The following is a 19,240-nucleotide window of genomic DNA, read 5'->3' on the forward strand; positions in this document are numbered from 1 at the left end:
AGACTGATACTTATTATGCAGGTGATAGCAATGGTTCTTTTGAATTAAGTATTCACATTCTGCATTGGGATTTATATAAAGTGTTTTTTTATTATATATGGACATATGTACCATTCAGCAGGCTCAAGACTGTCATGTCAGGAACAAATCCCCAGATAGCTAGAAAAAATACGGTTTTGATTAAGCAGAATAAAATATTCAAATCCCAAATCCTATGTCTAAATACTTTTAACGTTTACGATTCTGAACAGCCTTACATTTTCCTTTGCCAATTAGTAGTTTTCTTGGTTTTAGAAAAGCCTGTTCCCCTTCTTCCCTTCCCTTTATGATACTGTTTTCTCCAATCAAAGAGTTAGGATGTTTAATTATTCAAGAACGAAAATACATGCTCCAGACGTATATGGAATTACAAGCTCTCTGGAATAATATACATGCAGGGATGACTTCTGCTTATGATAAATTAGTGTAATTTTGGAATGGCTTAATAAGAGTAAATTATATTCAGATAGGAAGCAGCAGAATTTTTAGTAGCATTTCTCCCTCCCCTGCTACCTATCAACCCTCAAAGAAAACAAAAGACATGAATAATTTTGTAGGAAGAGTGTTCTGTTTATCCAGTAACATTTTTACATTGCATAAACATTACCTTTTAGGTGTTTGTATATAATTACTTGGTATCTGCTAGCACCACTGTAGATGCAAACACCATTATTCACAGCTTACTGTTTTTAAAGAAAATTCCTGGAAACTGAACAGTCTCATTTGATTTTGCTATGACTATGCAGATTGAAATCACTTTTAAAAAGTAATGCCAGCAAACCAAAAAGGAATATAAAAGAATATATCAGTTGTAGCTCTTCTACAATGAAGAAAATTCAACTGAAATTTTATTACCACATGTATTTATCAACATCTTTGTATGATATATTTTTTGCTTTATGAAACTCATGCACAGAGGTTTCAGTTACTCAATAGACTAGCTCGTGCATACTCTCTTTTGAAACATTCCCAAATTTAACAACATTTAAGACCCATTTTACTTAATCCGACTCTCAAGGCAAATGGTGTGCTCTTTTTCTACTAATGTACATTTTATGCTCTTCTTTATGTGTCTACTATGAATTCGGAAGTTGGTTCTGAAATTAATTTCAGTTTTCTGAAAAGATTCATAATCATATAATTTGGCTTATATGAAAATTATGTTAAATGCAGTGTTCTGGCTACTACCCACAGATTTTGCTTCCTAAATGATCTCACCTGTATTTACAGTTGATTTTGAGTTTTGTCTGACACAGAGTGAAGGACCACTTGATTTTTAGTTCAGGATCAAAATAATTCTTGAAATAATGATAATAAAATCAGATAAAAAATATCTTGATTGTAGTATAACTGGCTGTGATGATCTGATGACTTGAACGTACAATTGCCATGAAGTCTTAGGGGAGAACCATATCTTAAAATATTTCAAATATCTCATAGTGAATGCCAGGTTTGAATGCTGTTTCCTACATTTAAAGTTGATGTCATGCTAGATTAGAATGACATGAAGTTTAATCAAACCCTAAAAGCAATATCTGTCTACCCATTACAGGGTGAGTACTTTTAAATGACTAATCTGAGAGAAATTTCCTTTTCACATTACTGGAAATTTGGATTTTATAAAGAGATTTTTTACAATCTTTTTATGCTGTTCAGATACTTTTATGTGCATATATGCATGTATGCCTGTATGCACCCTAAATCATGCATGTGATTGATTTTGATGGCATCATTCTTTTTTGTATAAATATTTACTTTGATATGGGAATGTCATGGTTTAGATCTGGCAAATATTTGCTAAAAGAGAAACTAGGATATGAAACAATATCAACATATGTACAGTTTTCATGTACATGAAATTTCCTGTACTTGATTACTAAAAAATCCCATCTATCCAAACTGGCTATTTCCAATAGACAACCTTTAACTCATCTCCAAATGACTGAGAAGATGCAGGTATTGTAATGATAAAAATACTATACCTGCACTAATATTATTCTTCCTTTTGGTTTGACAGAACATAAATAGCATTCACTGGTTTTCAGGACTGACCACCACAGTAGATGCAGTAGATCTTAATGGATCAGATGCACCTTTGGGCTGTGTGCTAACTTGTTACGTGATATCGTGGTACAGTATTCAGAAACATAATAGTAAAGTAGTTCACCTTTATCATTGAACAGAAGGCAGTGAAATAGCTTGTGTTTCAGTTAGGAATTGCTGCAGTAGACTCTAATTTGTGACTGATTCTTAATGGAATTATTCATTTATGATAATGCATAATACATTTCCATTTAATTTTTGCTTTCTTTTGTAGATTATAAGTGACATTTTACATATGTTTATATATACATTTAGAGAGAGTAGTTGACACCTAATACCATTGTAAGTTTGGAGATTTTTTTTTAACGCACTATATTTAACAAAAATTTATACATCAAAGTTGTTCTTTCCATACTGGCTAAATTTAGCTATTTCTTAAGAAAACATTGTAGATACGTAGAAGTGTAAGCTTCCGATATCAGGTAAAACCCAGAGCCCGATTAAGCTTCTGAAAAAAACCTTTGATACTGGACATTGTAAGTTACCTTGCCTATCTGTAAGATAAAGATTTTTTTTTCCCTTTCATATGCAGTTTCAATTCTCACTCTCATCTAAATCAAATGTGTACATAAAATGCAGTTTTATTTCACTCACTTTGATCTGTTATCTCATCATATTTATTTGCATGTGAAGGAGAAAGTTTGCCCTTTGTTGATTTCAGATTGCATCATTTGAGACTTTGAGACTTTTTATCTAATTTTCAGCAACCCTCTTTGTATCATATATGAACCTATGCTGTTTACACTGTAATAACGATCAGTTTTATTAATATTTTTAACACAAATTCTGCTCTGATGATGCACAAGACAGAAGCATGATCTTGTATTTTCTTTTTCAGCTTTATTTTCTCTTTTTTATCATCATGTTCTCCTACTTGCTCTACATTGCCATTTTGTTGGTTTCCTTCTGTTTCGCAGGAAGCAAAACCCCAATACCAAATTTAACACCGAAAAGATATTCATGAAGCACATTATTCCACTGAATTTCAGAAAGGAAGTGAAGATATGAAGAACTGTGGACAACAAGGTATTTTGCCTGCACTAACAATGCAAAGTGACTGAGATAAACACAGCTCCCAAACTTCATATGAAAGTAGAAAAACAGTGATTGTAATATGAATAAGGTGGACACGTTGGTGAATAGCATTATTTTTTTTTCCAGTTGGAGAATATTTAAGCTTTGCAAGAAACAAAAGTACACATGCCCTGAGATTATACCTTTTACCTGTTTCTTGGGAGACCAGTGCAGAAAAATCTGTCCCTTTTGTAGCAATATCATAGGGTGACAAAAATTGGAGCTGAAGATATAAAGAACCTTATAAATCATAAACTGTTTTCATGTCCCTTCTAAGGATAACCAGGTGAAAGACTGCTTTAGAGACTTAGTCTTGAGAAAAGTCCTTGCCATTAGCCCAATGACACATTAGCGAACATCAGGTAGAAACTCTGGTAAATATTACAGTGAAGACTACATTTTCTGACTGTGCTCACCATCGTTGGTGGGTATTGTTTTTATGGAGAGGACAGGTTAACTGGAGGAAAACTCAGTTTCCCTTTCCCTTCCTCCTTGAAAATAAGGGATTAATTCTGGAATTTAAAATTTGGGCTTACTACATTTGCTACATTTTGGGATCTTAATTTGAATTTTCATGTTAGGACCTAATGCCTGTCATGGTCACAACAGTTATGTCTGCATCTCAGGTCCCTGGAAACTACTAACCACTACTTTTACACTAGTCATTGCCTGCCTCTTAGGACTAGTTCACTAGTTCATGCATTGATCCATTGGGCCATCTCTATCATCTAATTTCATGTGTTCTCTCAGAGCTGCATAACCAATGCAATTTTATGTTACCAGCTTGAAGATCTAGCATTTGTAGTATATGATTATATTCTTCATCATATTCCTGCTACTATCAGTATTAATCTTTTTATGCTTTTGTTTGTTTGTTTGTTTGTTTTATGTTTTTGTTTTATTTTCTTGCATGTAATTTTCCAAAAGCGTAGCTTTGGATTTATGGTAGAAAGAAAACTGCTTGGTTTAATATTTTCTTTAATGTGTGAACTATAACTGTCTCTCTATAAGTAGTTGAGTTTTATCTCAGTAATTTTCCTTAGATCTCTCAAAAATAAGAATGAAGGAAAGTTTTGTGAAATTTTGCTTTGCTTATCTAAGATGAGAAGATCTTGCACTATTTAAATGTTGCTAATTTTCAACTTTAATCTGTCACTTCTTTGTAGTTTTTATCTGTTGCATTTAAGGTATCCCTTCATGTGCATATAGCTCTGTAAAAACACTAATTAGCTGAAACAGATGTCTAGCCATAAATCTCTTGTCATGTTTGTGGGGAGAAAAAAGTGAATGAAAAACCTCCTGTCTCAATTGACCAGTAGTTTGAATACATAATCTATTTAATCACATAACTGTACAGTTTCAAAGAAGCTCAGTTGTCTCAAATTTTTGTAAAGATGCTGATCTAATTGTTGACTTGAGCAATTCTAGGAGGTTTCAATATTACTCCTGAGAGAGATCCAGCAGTTGCCACTCGTCTCTGAATCAAAATTTTAGTAGTATACTGTTCAAGTGAGGAAAGGGGAAATAAACCTTTCATCATAGCGAAGATTTAAAAGTCCTAGTATGCAACTAGGTTTATGCAATTGCAACCTGGTATAAATCCAGAATATGGAAAGGAAGTGAATACTAATATAATTGTTTGAAATTTTGAGAAGATCTCTTATGGCATACTAGAACATGTAGCTCAATCAAGTATTATCTGTAGAGCAATTACCACGCCAGAGCCATTAAAATAAATCTTCAAATTAAGACTTCTAGTTTCAACGGAAGAGTGAAATCTTTCAACGATTGCAAAGTGACAGTTACCTTTGTGTGCCTTTACAAGGGATCTTTTATTTGGAGAAAGGGAAGGGTTATAAAATACACACACACACACACATATGTGTATTATATACAGTAAGGATTTTAAACAAATTAAGATATGCTACAGCAGTTATTGAATCAGAAAAAAAATAAAAATGAGAGGAACAGTTGAAGATAGGTACTGTTGAACACAGAGCACAAAGAATTGACTAATGGTGTAAGGTATTTTTTAAAGCAGTCATTGTTGATCTGAGATCCTAGAAGTGGATTATGGTGTGGAAAAGATAAGGAACAGCTATTTTAAAGAGGTTATGAATGAGGTCTTCACACTGATATATGGATGATGAACGTATGTGAATTTGCTCTGTGTTCTCTCCCCTGAGACTTTATCTCTGGAGGAAGACTAACACCTTTCTAGCAGTAATAACAGTTGTTTTCTTACAACCTGCATTTTTATTTTCTATAAGCATTACACCCCTCCTTCCCGCCTGCCCCCCCCCCCCGCCCCCCCCCGATTTTATAGCCTTTGAAGTGACAATGCTGCCAAACAGGGAAAAATAATGACTTAAATATCTGTCGGTTTAATTTTAGGCAAATGCAGCAGAATTTGAATAGGGGCAAGCCAGTGGTATTATCTATAACAATCCTCCCTTCCCTCGTTTTTTTTTTTTTTTCCATCTCTAATCCCATTATGAAAATTATTTTATTCTTGAATCTTCAATTTTGGTGTGCTTGTTATGTCCATGATTATGTGAATTTATCCATGAAAATTCCATGTAGAATTGTCTAGGGTTGAAATACATCTACTTTATTATAGTCTGCATCATCTTGAAATAATTAAAAGACTACCAAATGCTCTCATTTTAGCTTAACTAGTTTCAAAGCTGATTATAACTTTAACAGAAATTTAACCAGTGCTTGGAGCTTGTAGAATACATTACCTGAAAAGAAGTTATTTTATTCATCTTAAATTTTACGGAGTTTATCCCTTCTGTCAGCTCTCCATCCTACACAGTTTTCTGATCACTGGTCAGGTAAAACAAACATTCTATGAATTCGATTGAGAAGTTTGTACAGAATCCAGACCTGAAATGCTTAAGAATATCTGATACAGTATGTCTTTCCGGAGGAGAAATCTACTGCTTTGTGGGTGTATGTACATCTGTCATTGATTTACAGATGACAGGAAATACACTTTTTTTTTTTTTTAATTATTATTATTCCCCAATGGAGCAAAGAAATTGTAAAAGGAGGAGAATGGATCTTTCAAGAAGCTAAGACCTCAAGCATAAAGGGCTTTCAAAATGCCCTGAACATGGGCATAGTGTTTGAGGAACTAGTGCAAACAGTTTTCTAGGGAACAAAAAATGCTTGATAATGATTTCTAAACCAGATATACCATCTTTTCCTTTGTATAATGTGACATTTGGATAATATGAACAAAAATGGACTTGTGGAAGATGCATGAGAGAAGCTCTAAGACAGGAAAGCTGTAGTGAAGAAAAGGAGTAAAATTGAATATTGGGCAAGACTGGGAGTTGGGATGAAGTTCCTTTGTTGTCCTACATATGTGTAATACTACTTCTTGATCAGGGAATTAAAACAGTAAAGCAAAACCTAAACCATGTTACAATTAGCCTATTGAAAGTACAAGAAAGTAGCCTTTTCTAAACTTTGCCAAACTTGCTTGTGGTGCAAAAGGATCATTGTTGCCATGGCATAATCATAAAATGAGGCAGAGTCTTGTTATGCAAACCAAAAGTCAGTTCAAAGTCCTTTTCCACTGTCTTGTTTGGATTGTTTTATTCTGTGTCATGGTCACTCAAGTAAAGCTGCTGCAGGCTTACATGTGGGATAAAGTTCTTTCCAGTTTTCTGCTAAGCAGGCAAATACAAAAAGCTCGCTGCTGCATCTAGCACTTCATGCCACTCCTGGTGCCTCAGAAGTGTGACTGCAAGGAATGTCTGTGGAAAGTTTATAAACTTACCTTTTTCTCCCAATACACATATTCCCACATATGAAATAACATAACTCAATGGACTAATGGGAGGAAGCAAGTGTAGTTTCTTCTTTTATTTTATAGCACTGATTATTCATCAGTACTATTCTCTGTTACCCCTTATAAGCACTAAAATTTTGTTAACCACTATGAAGTTATTTAGCTTATCAGTGCTTTTCTGTGATTTTCATATATCAAAGATGTTAATCTCCGTCAGTAGATCCTTATGTACATTATTAATTATACTTTAGCAGATTTCATTAGAGTTGAATTTTCATCTTTATCATTACTGGTGTGTCTATGGCAAACATAATACAGAAAAAGCATTTCAAATAAGCCATCATATATTAGAGATAAGTGGCATTGGAGTCTATACATTTCTTTGTGTTCTATAAAAAAATAATTACTTTATACATGTTATTAATGCTTTCTAGTCTCTCTTATAAATCTTTGTCTAGAACATAAGTAAGGTATTTGAGCATAAATTGAGAGGAAGGCTCATTGTGTGTAGCACATTGCATACATTTAAAAAACAACTCAATAGTAAATTACTTAGACATTAATAATCACAAGGATATATCTCCCAATTAAATTTTCATAAGGAAAAAAAAATCACCTTTTTTGAATTCTTACTTCATTTCATTAATGTCAATGCTCTGTTTTGATTATCTTTTCACAATATTTTACTTCATTTATTATTATTTATTAAAGCAAGGTGGTATTTCACATGAAGTAGTCTATGTTAAAACAATTTGAAGAGGTGAAATTTAAAAGCTTGAACATTTTATTCAAATGTTCATTAAACTGAAATTGAAATGGTTGTCTTTCCAACTAAATGGAAAAAGAAAAATAAAACCAACCCTCTTGACAGTAATTTAAAGTGAAGCTCAACATTTCAGTTAAGGTCCCATCAGTTGTTATCATTGTGTCCTGAGCTGTTAATAATCATATGTGGTTGAATATTAAATTTGATTTCTGATATGCAGTGGATTTCCTCCTTTTTTTGTGTGTGTGTTTTTGTTTGTTATCGTTTGTACATTGCTGTAATCTTTCCAATCTTGTCTTTTGCTTTTTATAAATTATACACTTATCTGATGTGTATGAATAAGATTGATGAATATGAAGGCAAAGAAGAGCATGCAATTTAAGAAATATTTTTCTGAATTTTTGAAATTTATAATTGGTTATCATTAACAACAAATTTATATTTTTCATTTTAAATATATGTGTGCATTTTGCTATAAATTGAACTTTATTACATTTACCAATCATCTATTAACCTATTTTAAAAAATGTAAATAGTACAGAATTTATACAAATATATATATTTTTAAAAACATGAGAAATTGTACAATAGACATACCTGAGAAAACGTAAGCAGATTTCTATGCAAAGAGGCAGGGATGAGAAATCATTCCAATAGGCTTAAAAGGGGTGGCAATATTAACATACATGTTTAATTTACTTAACTTATTCTTACAGCATCTGTCAAAACTTACAAATTTGAAAGCATTCATCTAGAGAGAAGTATGTATCTATGTAATTGCCTGTCAGGCTGAGTAATTTGTTTAATGGCCAGGGCTGGAAGAATATCAATGAATTGTCGTGAATAATCTCTTACATGTAACAAAATGCATGTTTGGGGCCAGACATCATCTCAAAACCAATTTGACTTTGTAACATCTACAAAAAGTAACACCAATCCTTGACACCTGAAATTCAAGTTCTGAAATTGTATCTGCCTTGATCAAATGTTTCCAGATGAGCAGAATAAAATATCATCTGTGAGATTAGAGGGGGAAAAAAAATCACCACCACCACCACCAAAAAACTTCTTTTCCTGTCTGTTTTTATCTTCATTATCTGCACTGCTGGTTCTTCTGACTCTTGTAGTAGGAGAAGAGTGAGCTCCCGGAGGACTGGTTCCATTTCCAATGCAGGATCAAGTCCGGCCACAGAACATGCGTTCAGTCCTTTGTCAGCTCGATTGCAGACATGTTACACATAACTGGCAGGTGCCAGGGAGGGAAAGCAAGAACTCCCTTCTCAGATGTTCTGGCAGGGATCTTAGGGTAGGCTGTCTCTGCTGGCATATTCTCTTACTGCAGAAACTGCAACTTTTGTGATTATTGAGGAGAAGGAAAAAAATCAAAGAGGAGAGATTTTTTTCATGTCTGATCCTGTAATAAAATGAAGAAGCACTAATGCACATATATATATATATATTGCTCCTAATATATCACTTGTGATACGTGTTATTGAAAATTTGACTTCATATGCTACTAAAGCAACAGCACAGTTAAAAACAAAAGCAAACAAACAAATATATGGCTAGTGAGGTTTTGCTCATTTCAAAATGTTGATCATAATATTTCTCAGAAATATTCTGGGTGAAAGAGAACATTACATTTCTTCTTAAAGGTATTTTTCTCTGTTCTCCTAAGTTTCTCCTGCTGTATAGAAGGCTGTTTTGCCAGGAACTGGGTTATGCAATTACCAATGTGTGGCAAATTGACAACACTCAGGCATTTTCCATTGGCATGTAATCCTGGCTGTGTGAATTTCTTTTCACAGTCTGTGTCAAAGAGTCTCTCTTTGTTTGATTGTGGACTGAGGAGAAAAAGATCTGAGTTTAGCAGGAAGTTCAGAAAAGGCGTGAAATGTTTTTTTAACAGAAGTAATATTACATGGAAGTGGCTGTGCAGAAAGCAGTTAGGATTAGGTAAAAGGGATGGGGAACTGATGTGGGTAAGAGGTGTTGAAGACAGTTGTAAGAGGAGGCTTAGGGGCTTGCGGAGGCCTGGCTCACCAGAAAGAAGAGAGGAGGATTTGAGTATGTAAGAAAATGATGGGAGGGACGGAGGGACAGGGTTGGGATCAAGAATAAGGACAACTGTCAGTCAAGTTCTTCTGTATATGTTCCTTCCTCTTGGGAGCTGAGTAACGGGGGATTTTGTCCCTCTGGGGGAAGAGGAAGGTTGATGCTTGTGCTTTGTTTTCTGTGAGAAAGCCTTAGGTTCTGTTCCACCAGGACGGGCTGCAAAGATCATCTTTCTCTCTTATGTTGGGATGGGATGTTTTGGATGTATGAGCTAGTTTTTTTTTTGGCACTCATGTGATCCAGCATTTAGGAAAATCCTTCTGTTTTAAGTTAATAGCAATTATGCTAGAGAGTCCTATAGTGTGGACCTTGGCTTATGAAAACTCATTTTAGTATATTTAATGTGATTATACATAAGGGAAAAAACTGGATAGCCCCTCACCTATGACGAGCTTGCAAATCTCCAAATCAAAACTTGACAAACCCTAATTAATTCATCTGCCATTTGATGCAATAAGTCATAGTGTACTAAAACTATCTGGGGAGCTGGCAGACCAAACCCTCCGGCAACTAACTGCTGCTCCACAGGAACAGCGAAAGGTAATCCAGCTGCATAACTTATTGCTGGTTTTGAGACAGTTCGGTTGCCTGAACTTGGTATTGTATGGAAGGTAGAATAGCATCTTACAAATTAAGGTTCTTGTTGTCAAGTTTTCTGCACAGGATGAATTTGCTAGTTCTTGAAAAATATTTGGGGCATATCATATATATCATCTTTAAAAAAAATAAAATCATTTAATTTTTTTTAATAGTCTTTAACTTTGTATGTTAATTTGTGTGTTGCTGAGAAGAATACAGTTGTTGAGATGAATACGCTTTTATTTTATTGTATTGTTATACAGTTGGAGTATAGATAGTAACACAAATTTATAAATGTAATATGTTTGGGGGAGGGATGCTTATCTTTTAATATAGTAGCTTTAATATTCAATGGCTCACCTAGAAAATTCTGAAAGATCCTTGAAGCTTGAGCAAGTTAGAAAAGGAATAATTGTATAAAAAGGTAGAGGACTACAATTTGCACTTGCTGAGCTGATGTCCTACTTAAAAATCTCTTATAATCAGTTCCTTTATGTCTCTGTTAGCTGTTATCTGAATACTGACAAGATGTTAGCCTTGTATTAAATGGATTAAGTAGATGAATGCAGATCCCTTGCCCTTGCAACTAGCATTGCATAACAAGGACAAACAGAAGCTGAAAGCATGAAATATATTGATCACATAACCTTTAGTGGCTTTACTAACTTCCTAGGGTAACACTTTTAATGTTTTTAATAGTGGCATGAGAAAATTTTACTAAAATTGAGTTCTAAGTAAGTTCTAAGTTCTGATATCTTCTCTGAGAAAAGAAGAAGAGGGTCAATCATACTGAGAGAAAAAAGAATAGGGTTCTTATAATGAAAGCTAGGAAACAGAAGAAAATTCAGATGGCAAATAGTAGTTCAAAAGATCATATTAGATGCAGATGAAATAAACCAGGGCCAGATTGGAAGAAAAGTGAGAGGAAAGAGAGGTAAGAGCTGAAATCTGAAACAGAGGAGTAATTAATACTGAAAAAAAAAGAAAAAAAAAGAAAAAAAAAGTTAAAGGGAAACTAATAGAACTGAATTGCAAAACACCAAGGAAATTTTGCAGTGGTAAAGACTAAAGAATGAATATATACTGCTACTGGAAAACAGTTGGAATAATGAAAAAGCATAAAAACAAAATATGTGATAGACAAGATAGCAATATTCTTTTCAGATACTACACACACAAAAAAAACTGATCTGCTGTTCACCATGGTTGAATTTACCTTGACATTTCCTTGGAAGGCAAATGAAGAAGCAAAATGCCCACATACAGAAGGGAGTCATGTGAGGCTGAATTGTGGAGTACCATGCTCATTAGGTTGTGATAAAACAAGATCAATGGTGCATGCTACATTAGGGACAGTGTATTGAATTAGATCATTGGAGCAGGCAGAATATGCTGGGAAGAGGCCAGAGGTGGTAAGGGAAGAGGAGGTCGTGGTACTCATTTTGCCAGCCAGCTGTTGGAACTGGAGTCTGCCTGCAGCCCCCAGGCTTCCGGCTATTATGCAGCTCCTCTTTCTCCTGTGATGGATGTGTTCTGTTTGAAATCCACCTCATCCTTTTGAGCTTTATTAGAAGAACATAAACTGTATCTTGGAAAGTGAAGAAATAGATACAAATATACCATCTGCTATATGCTTTTTTTTTTTTTTTTAAACATTTCTATGTATAAGTTTTAATTCCAATTATAAGTGCAAGGGTATAAGCATTATTCAAACAGGAGTTGCCTGTTGGGTTTGTGTATCAGTATTTTTGTCTTAAAGTAGAAATTTACCACTGAGGTTAAGACTGTAATTACTGTTGTGATCAAGAGAGTGTGTATCAAGAGGTGCTGAGAACGTGGGTTACTAGGAGCAGGAGTGGAAGCAATGAGGCTACAAACTACTGTGGTGTCTTTTGCTTGCCCTCACTCTGACCTGTGGTTCAAATACCTTTTCTTTAGCACATCTTGAACCAAACCATACAAAAACTCATTGTCTCAGTTTTGTCTTACTGTATGCAGTTGATCTGTATTCTCATTACATTCTGAGTCAAAAGCCTGCATCCAGAAGCTTTGGCTGTCTGGTGTTCAAACTTCGAGTTTTGGTCCATAGCTACATCACTGATAAAACAACAACAAAAGTAGAACCTTAAGTGGTATATTATTAAAAAGCAATTTATCTTAGACTCTACCTGTAAATGAAAGCAACAGTATCAGTTGTATCTTCAGTTTGAATTCAGAACTTTAGTGAAAAGATTTTGTGTTTTATTTGGGTATTCTGAGGATAAAGGTATGAAACAAAAAAGGTGTCTATTTCCGGTCTTCTGCTGCTTTGTAGTGTAGCACTTTATCTTACTACTAATTATTAGTAAATCCGGCTTAGGTTTAGCAATAGGCAGTTTCTCTGAGTGCGTTCTGAATTTAAAAGCACTGGAATAAAAAGTGTCTGGCTGTTTCTGTTATTTTGTATGGTGTTCTATTCCTGTATCCAGAAGACTTTAATCTTTGATAGTTACAGGAACGTGATGCATATGTCAAAGACATTGTATTCATATTCTTGGTAGTTAATGAGAAGCATTACATAAAAATAAGCCATACTACCACCATTTAAAATAGTTGAGCATTTTCATACTGCATCTACTGCTAATTTCTAGGCAAACAGCTGCATTCTGAATTATTTAGAACATTTGTACTTTATCTAATTGACAATTAATTGATGCTTTAGGAGACAGTCAGCTAAACAGCATGTGCACAAATTCAGGCCTTGCTTCTCATGTGGACAAGACGGTTTATGAGCTACTTCCACTAGGGCAGCTACTCTCCTCTCTTGCTACAACCAGCTTGGAGAAGTTGCTGCTGGAACTGCAAAAACATTACCAAAAGTCCATAAAATTGTTGAACAAACCCTATCAGACCCTGGGATGCAATCATAGTTATTACCTTACGGCATCCTGAGAAGGACAAAACCCACAGTTTTTGAAGTGAGATGTCAGCAAAAGGAAAAAATAAAAAGGAAGTAGGAGACATGGATGATTTTTTTTCTGATTTTTTTAGAATCACCAAATAATGTGGTATTCTTTTTGTGAAACTCATATACAAAAGTAAATGAAGATGCATATTCAGTACAATATTGAAGGTTACTTCAACATTTAGAAACATACAAAGTCCAATTATTTTGAATATGCAAAAACATTTTCATGCAAGGGTTTCCAAATTGCTTCAACAGAAAAGACAGCACATTTCAAAACATTTTAATGCTGCTGTCAAAATGATAATTTGTTTATAAAATTCTTCAATCCAAGGAATAGTACAGTCACATTAAACTGAATTCATATTTGGTGGACTAAACATGACATTCTCTCTTAGATTATGATTGACATTGGGGGCTTAAGGAAAACCAGAAGTGCAAGGTTAAGCATGCAAAACTACTTGCCCAGATTCGAACAGTGCACTATACACTGTAAGTCTTCTGTATTTCAGTATTGGTTTTAACTACAGTACCCATCTGACTGTTACATGTTATACTCTTGGGACGTTACACTGCCTGTTTCATCAGTCACTGTTAAGAGGTTGCACAGGACAGCAAGATTTATTGAACTGAAACAGGAAAAGTAGAATTGGACTTATGTGGAAATTGTAAATCAAAGAGAAAATATAGTGCTTAACCTATGTGGGTGTGCATTTGTCTTCACGGAGGATAGAGAAACTACTGCAGTTGTGCAACATTTTTGTAGCCATAAAGATTTTCTTTGTATATGAGCAGAGTGTGATTGTTTGCCTCTAGATGGCAGTTTTTGGTAAGCTTTGTTGTGGACATATTAGTAAATATAAGTCTTTCAGGATAAAATATGCAGTTTAGGCACTAGCTTCATCTTGCTACCTTTTTTCACCACCCTGGGTATACGTGTATATGTCCCCCTCCATGCTAAGAAACTGGTCTTCAGATCCCCACAAGTTCCCCCTACTTTCTGGGCCCCAATCTCCATATATAATCAGTAGATAAGGTAAGAATTAAACCTCTTGTAGGACAAGATCTTAAAAGTCTCTTCCAAAAAGTTTCTGAATTGAATAGGTCAGGAACATCTTGATTTATTTTAAAATGAGTATGTAAGTTACAGTCACAGGAAAACTTAGAGGAAATCCTAGTTTTCTATGGCCTTGTGAAACTGTTTATCTGCTTATTAACTTCTGAAAGATAGATAAGGCATTTATGACAATCTTCAGATGAACCAATTTGTAGCAAATGCATCCTAAAGAATGACAGGGCAAAACAATGTGAAATGATTATTTCTTATGAATTGTCACAATTTTGTCTAGTCTAAATGTATATTTACAATAATAATAATAAAAAGCTACTTAATTACTAAAGCAATATTAGTATCCTTTTTGTAAAATGAAAATGTACTCTTTAACTTGCCACATTTCTTATGCTTTACTAGGTTTGTCTGAAAAAGTGCGTCTCGAAAAAATAGTTTGTAAGGCAAAGCTCAGGATCCAGAACAACTGCATTTTTTTTTTTTTCCAAAGGAGAATAAAATGAAACTTGGAATTCAGATTTACCTTCTGAAACTTCTGTGGCATCACTTTCTAACTCACTCTTAATACATTATTTGTGAATATGAAATGACACTGATAATTTAAGTTATATATTGTCAGCATTTCAAAATTGGTATTCAGCAATATTCATTCCACACATAGTAATGAAAAATCAGTCACATAATTAGCAGTGCTCTTTGAATTAGACATAATATTCATATTATTTTTTTTTTCAAAGACAGAAGCTAGGGAACTTATTTTCTAGAATCTCTTCAGCTGCAGAAGTACAACATGACTGTAAGATTACTAGAACGGATATTGATTGTAGTTGCCATCCCTTCATGCAATAATATCTCACGCAAACTCTTGTACTTTTGTGCCCCATATAATTTTCCATTCATTACTGATAGCCAAAGCTGTAGTTCCTGTAATCGCTAAAATCTGGATCTTTTTGTTGGTATAGGAAGCTAATGATGCTGTGAACAGACTCTTGAAGAGTAACTGGTAGGATTCTAAAGATTATACTTTCAAGTATAAACAGGCTTTTGTGCAGTATTCAAGAAGAACTGCAGACTTCCCTTTAGAGGGCAGAGAAATGAAGAAGCAGCAAAATGTTCAGAGAAAATATACTTCATGGTTTTCAGGGAACAAAACAAAATTTCCACAATCTCATTGTATCATTCAGTACTCAGTTTGTATGTTGCCTCCAATTGTGAAACTGCCTTTTCTCAATATTATCTTTTACTAAAGTGTTGTTTATTTTTTGTAGGTTTTCCTCTGAAACAAGTTTCCATAAATACAATTACAAAAAGCATGGAGTGAACAAAGGTATAGGAATTGACAGATTTCTGGCTAATATTATCTTGTTCACTCCTAAAAAGCCGTGAAAATTAACAAATTGTGAAAGTAAAACGAAATGCTCTTACTTTCTCAGTTTCTCCAGCAAAGTTTTTTTCTCAGATAAGATTTCTAGGTGTTGATGGTAATGCCCAGCCAGGGAAAAAATAACTCAGTTCTAAGTGACACAATATCTGTCATTTTGTCTAGTGACAGTTCTCTCTTAAAGACTACTTTTGTATGCTGTCCTATAGCAGAAGATAAGTTTAAGCACTTCAGCTTGTATAAACAAACACTAACCCAAGAAAATGGAGGAAAAGAGGAACTGTCTCTTGTTTACTAGTGTGAAACATGTGCAGTGTCCCTGTCACTGCAAGTTTGTCTTTGATCTCTCTTTCCTGTCAGAATTATTTCCTGACCTTTAGGGCAGACAGAGAGATTTTTTAGAATATCCAGGTGTATGAACAGAAGCATTCAACTATTCAATAAGATAACCTTACTGCATTTGTGTACAGGGCTTATTTTAGTTCACTTTAAAACATTGTATAGCTTCTTTTGGGATGTGTTGATTTACTAAACTAAACCTTACAATGGGATGTACATTAACAATGACTCTACAGAATAAATAAATAAATAAAATAAAATGAATTCATCACTGTCATATATATAGGGTAGTATTTCTGAATACATGAGAGCATGGGGGTAATGAAAGGAGCTTCTGCTTTGGAATTCTTTACTGCTGTGCCACCAAAGAACAGCACTTTCGCCTGCGTTCATGATGACAATACTTCTGTGCCTCACAAAAGGTATTACGTCTCATTATCATTGTGTTACCTGTCATGTACCTGTCACAAATGCATAAAACCTCATCCAGGAGATCTTCCCCATTAACAGCTTAGCTCCACTTGTTCATCAAAAGAGAGCTGCTAGAGTCACCAGCTTTTTTGCTAACTCTTTGAGTTCTAGCAATATTTGAGAACTTGCCATGAACTTCGAGGCAGTGATTGTCCTCCAGTGATTGTCTCTCTGCAGCCAGGCTTTTATTCAATTATTTTAAAGAATTATGTCTCACAGTAACTAAATGAAAAAAAAAAATCTACATGTGAAAGAACCCAAACATTCAACTGTATATACTGGTCAAAACACAAAACATTTTATTTGTTAAAATAAACATGCTTCTGTTTTCCAAGAAAAGTGCTCTAAAGGGTTTTGTACTGCCTAGCTATAGGAAAATAAGTCAATTCCAGAAAGATTCTTGTATAAAAATTGCATGAGCAGGTTCATACGAGTTGCTGTGCTGCATTGCAACAAGTTAGGTGCTCTACAGTAATAAGGGAATTAACATGGAAATTGATACTAATCAGTTAATGTGTAATATTATTCTTACTTTGCAGTTTCTGGCCCCACTTCAGCTCCACTGCCTATTTTATAGTGTTTTCAGAGATTTGGCTGGTAAACAAGAGTTGTAGTCAGAAGTTAGGCACAGGAGGGAGGTGAGGAAAAGACAACATTCTGAGACATAGTGAGCATGGAAGTGTGTAGCAGCTCTGAAAGAAATGATATGTTCACATGATATTGACCAGATACATGCTCAGAGCATCATTGAAGTAATGTCATTGCAAAAATATTCTGGCTCCCAAAAGCCTCCACAAAGAGAAGGTGAATGAATGTGTTGTTTGTTTTTTTAGTTTAATTTAGTTGATGATACTAATATAATGTTGGTTTGCTTTTTGTTCTTTCTTTTTTAAAGATCATTTTTTTTTGTTGTTGTTTTTAGGACAGCTGATGTTCCCATTACCTAGGACTCTTAAGAGTTCTTCTGCAGCAGAAAAAGGAGTCTCATCAGTCAGTTTATAAACTGAAGAGAGGATTTTGGTAGACATAGGAAAATTATCTGCCACTGTATTATTTCTGTTTAAACTGCTTGATTTGGAGCCTATGTTTTTGTTTGTTTGTTTGTTTGTTTGTTTTTTATCTATGACTGGATTAGTGTGATCTCTGCCATGCAGTCAGTGGATGCAATGGTTATCCATCTCTTCTTGACCACATGCAAATGTTAGACAGTTGAATTGGGCATTAGGTTTGAGCTTGAAAGTGCTGACATTGTTGAGAATTGTCTAAGAGCAAAATATTGCCTAGAATTAAATTCAGTGAATATATTTCTCTCCAGTGGCTTTATGTAGAATTGTATGTGAGGTGCAGTTTTGTTGCTGGCATGCTAGGTTGAGCAGAAATGCATGATAGTTCCAAATAATCCGTGAAGACCACTTTGTTTGTAGTGCTAGTGAATTTAGACAACCAGGATTGTTTAGGGGTATTGGGATTTTGCCATCCCTTTCTAACACCTCTGATTTTTCAGTAGGTTGTAAAGGTGCTTTTAATGAGCATGAGTGATCTTGGCCTAAATTGTGTTGTCTCATACCAAAATTAGTACTTCGGCATTTTCAGAAAGTATCTGCCTATTATTATCTGCTACCGAAAAATATTAATAAGGCACTCCCTGGGAAGAGAACTGATGTTCACAATGCTGAGATGTACATCTAGTTAGTGCCTTTAAAGGCTGAAAAAGGGCACAGTCAATGGACTGTAACTTTTTTCTTGTTTTATAAATCTACATGTGCTTGTCATTTTTGGCATAATAATCGAACTAATAAAGTTTCCAGCTCTGAAGATGATTCTAGTTCATTGCACTGAAATGGCTGAATCCATAAGCTACCCACTAAAACTAAATCATTAAGTAGCAACTAAAATGAAATATGTTTATAAAGCTGTTTCCAGGTATTATCTAATGGATGCATATCATCATACCACATCATTTTATTTTCTCAGCAAATTGTTTTTAGGGGATATGTGCAGCAGAGTACTTACAAAATTTAATGCAATTCAATGTAATGAAGAAATTTGCATTTGAAGCACAGTCACTTACAAATGTTATGGGACAAGCAGCATTCTATTAGAAGGCATTTCAAATGTTTCTGAACAGCAGCTGAGGAGGATATTTCCTGATGTGGCTCTATTACTGCAGCACATTTTCTCTTCATCTGTAACTACTTCTTAAAAATAGAAAAGGCAAAACGGAAACTTCAGTTACCGGAGAATACAAAGGACCTCAATTCATCTTTTGAGAGAAGTAATGAGCAGAAGGCAGCAGTTAGTCATCCACTGAAGCTTTCTAGTGGAGACACTCTGATAATTTGATTGCTCATTTTGAAATAGAAGTTCTCCCTGTCCCCGGAAGGTTTTTCTTTTTCTTGGCAGCTCTGATAGGTAGTTTGTTTCATGAAGAAAAGGTAATGAATAATGGCTTATAAAATCTTCTTTGTCAGAATCTCTCTTCTCCCATCCTCCTTCTCCTGTTGTTTCTTCCAGATTTGTATTGGAAAGGGATCAAACACTCTTTTGAGAAATCAGGC

General features: G+C 34.5%; 2 long non-coding RNA genes across 13 annotated transcripts in view; both read left to right on the plus strand.

The window, feature by feature from the left end:
• The window catches only part of LOC308189037, a 166,403-nt gene that overhangs the window by 59,499 nt on the left and 87,664 nt on the right, over window positions 1–19,240 (plus strand). For 3 of the 12 annotated variants that reach the window (XR_013945959.1, XR_013945960.1, XR_013945969.1), the window contains one exon: window positions 3,060–3,168. The exons of the other annotated variants lie outside the window; for them this stretch is intronic. This is a non-coding gene — a long non-coding RNA (uncharacterized lncRNA). The remainder of the gene's footprint in view (window positions 1–3,059; window positions 3,169–19,240) is intronic. 12 annotated transcript variants of the gene reach the window in all.
• Window positions 5,558–17,827, plus strand: LOC308189038. The gene is made up of 2 exons (XR_013945972.1): window positions 5,558–16,633; window positions 17,605–17,827. It is a non-coding gene; the product is annotated as an uncharacterized lncRNA (long non-coding RNA).

This window comes from Anser brachyrhynchus (assembly GCF_964034855.1).
Source record: "Anser brachyrhynchus genome assembly, chromosome: 2".
In the NCBI taxonomy this organism is placed as follows: Eukaryota; Metazoa; Chordata; class Aves; order Anseriformes; family Anatidae; genus Anser; species Anser brachyrhynchus.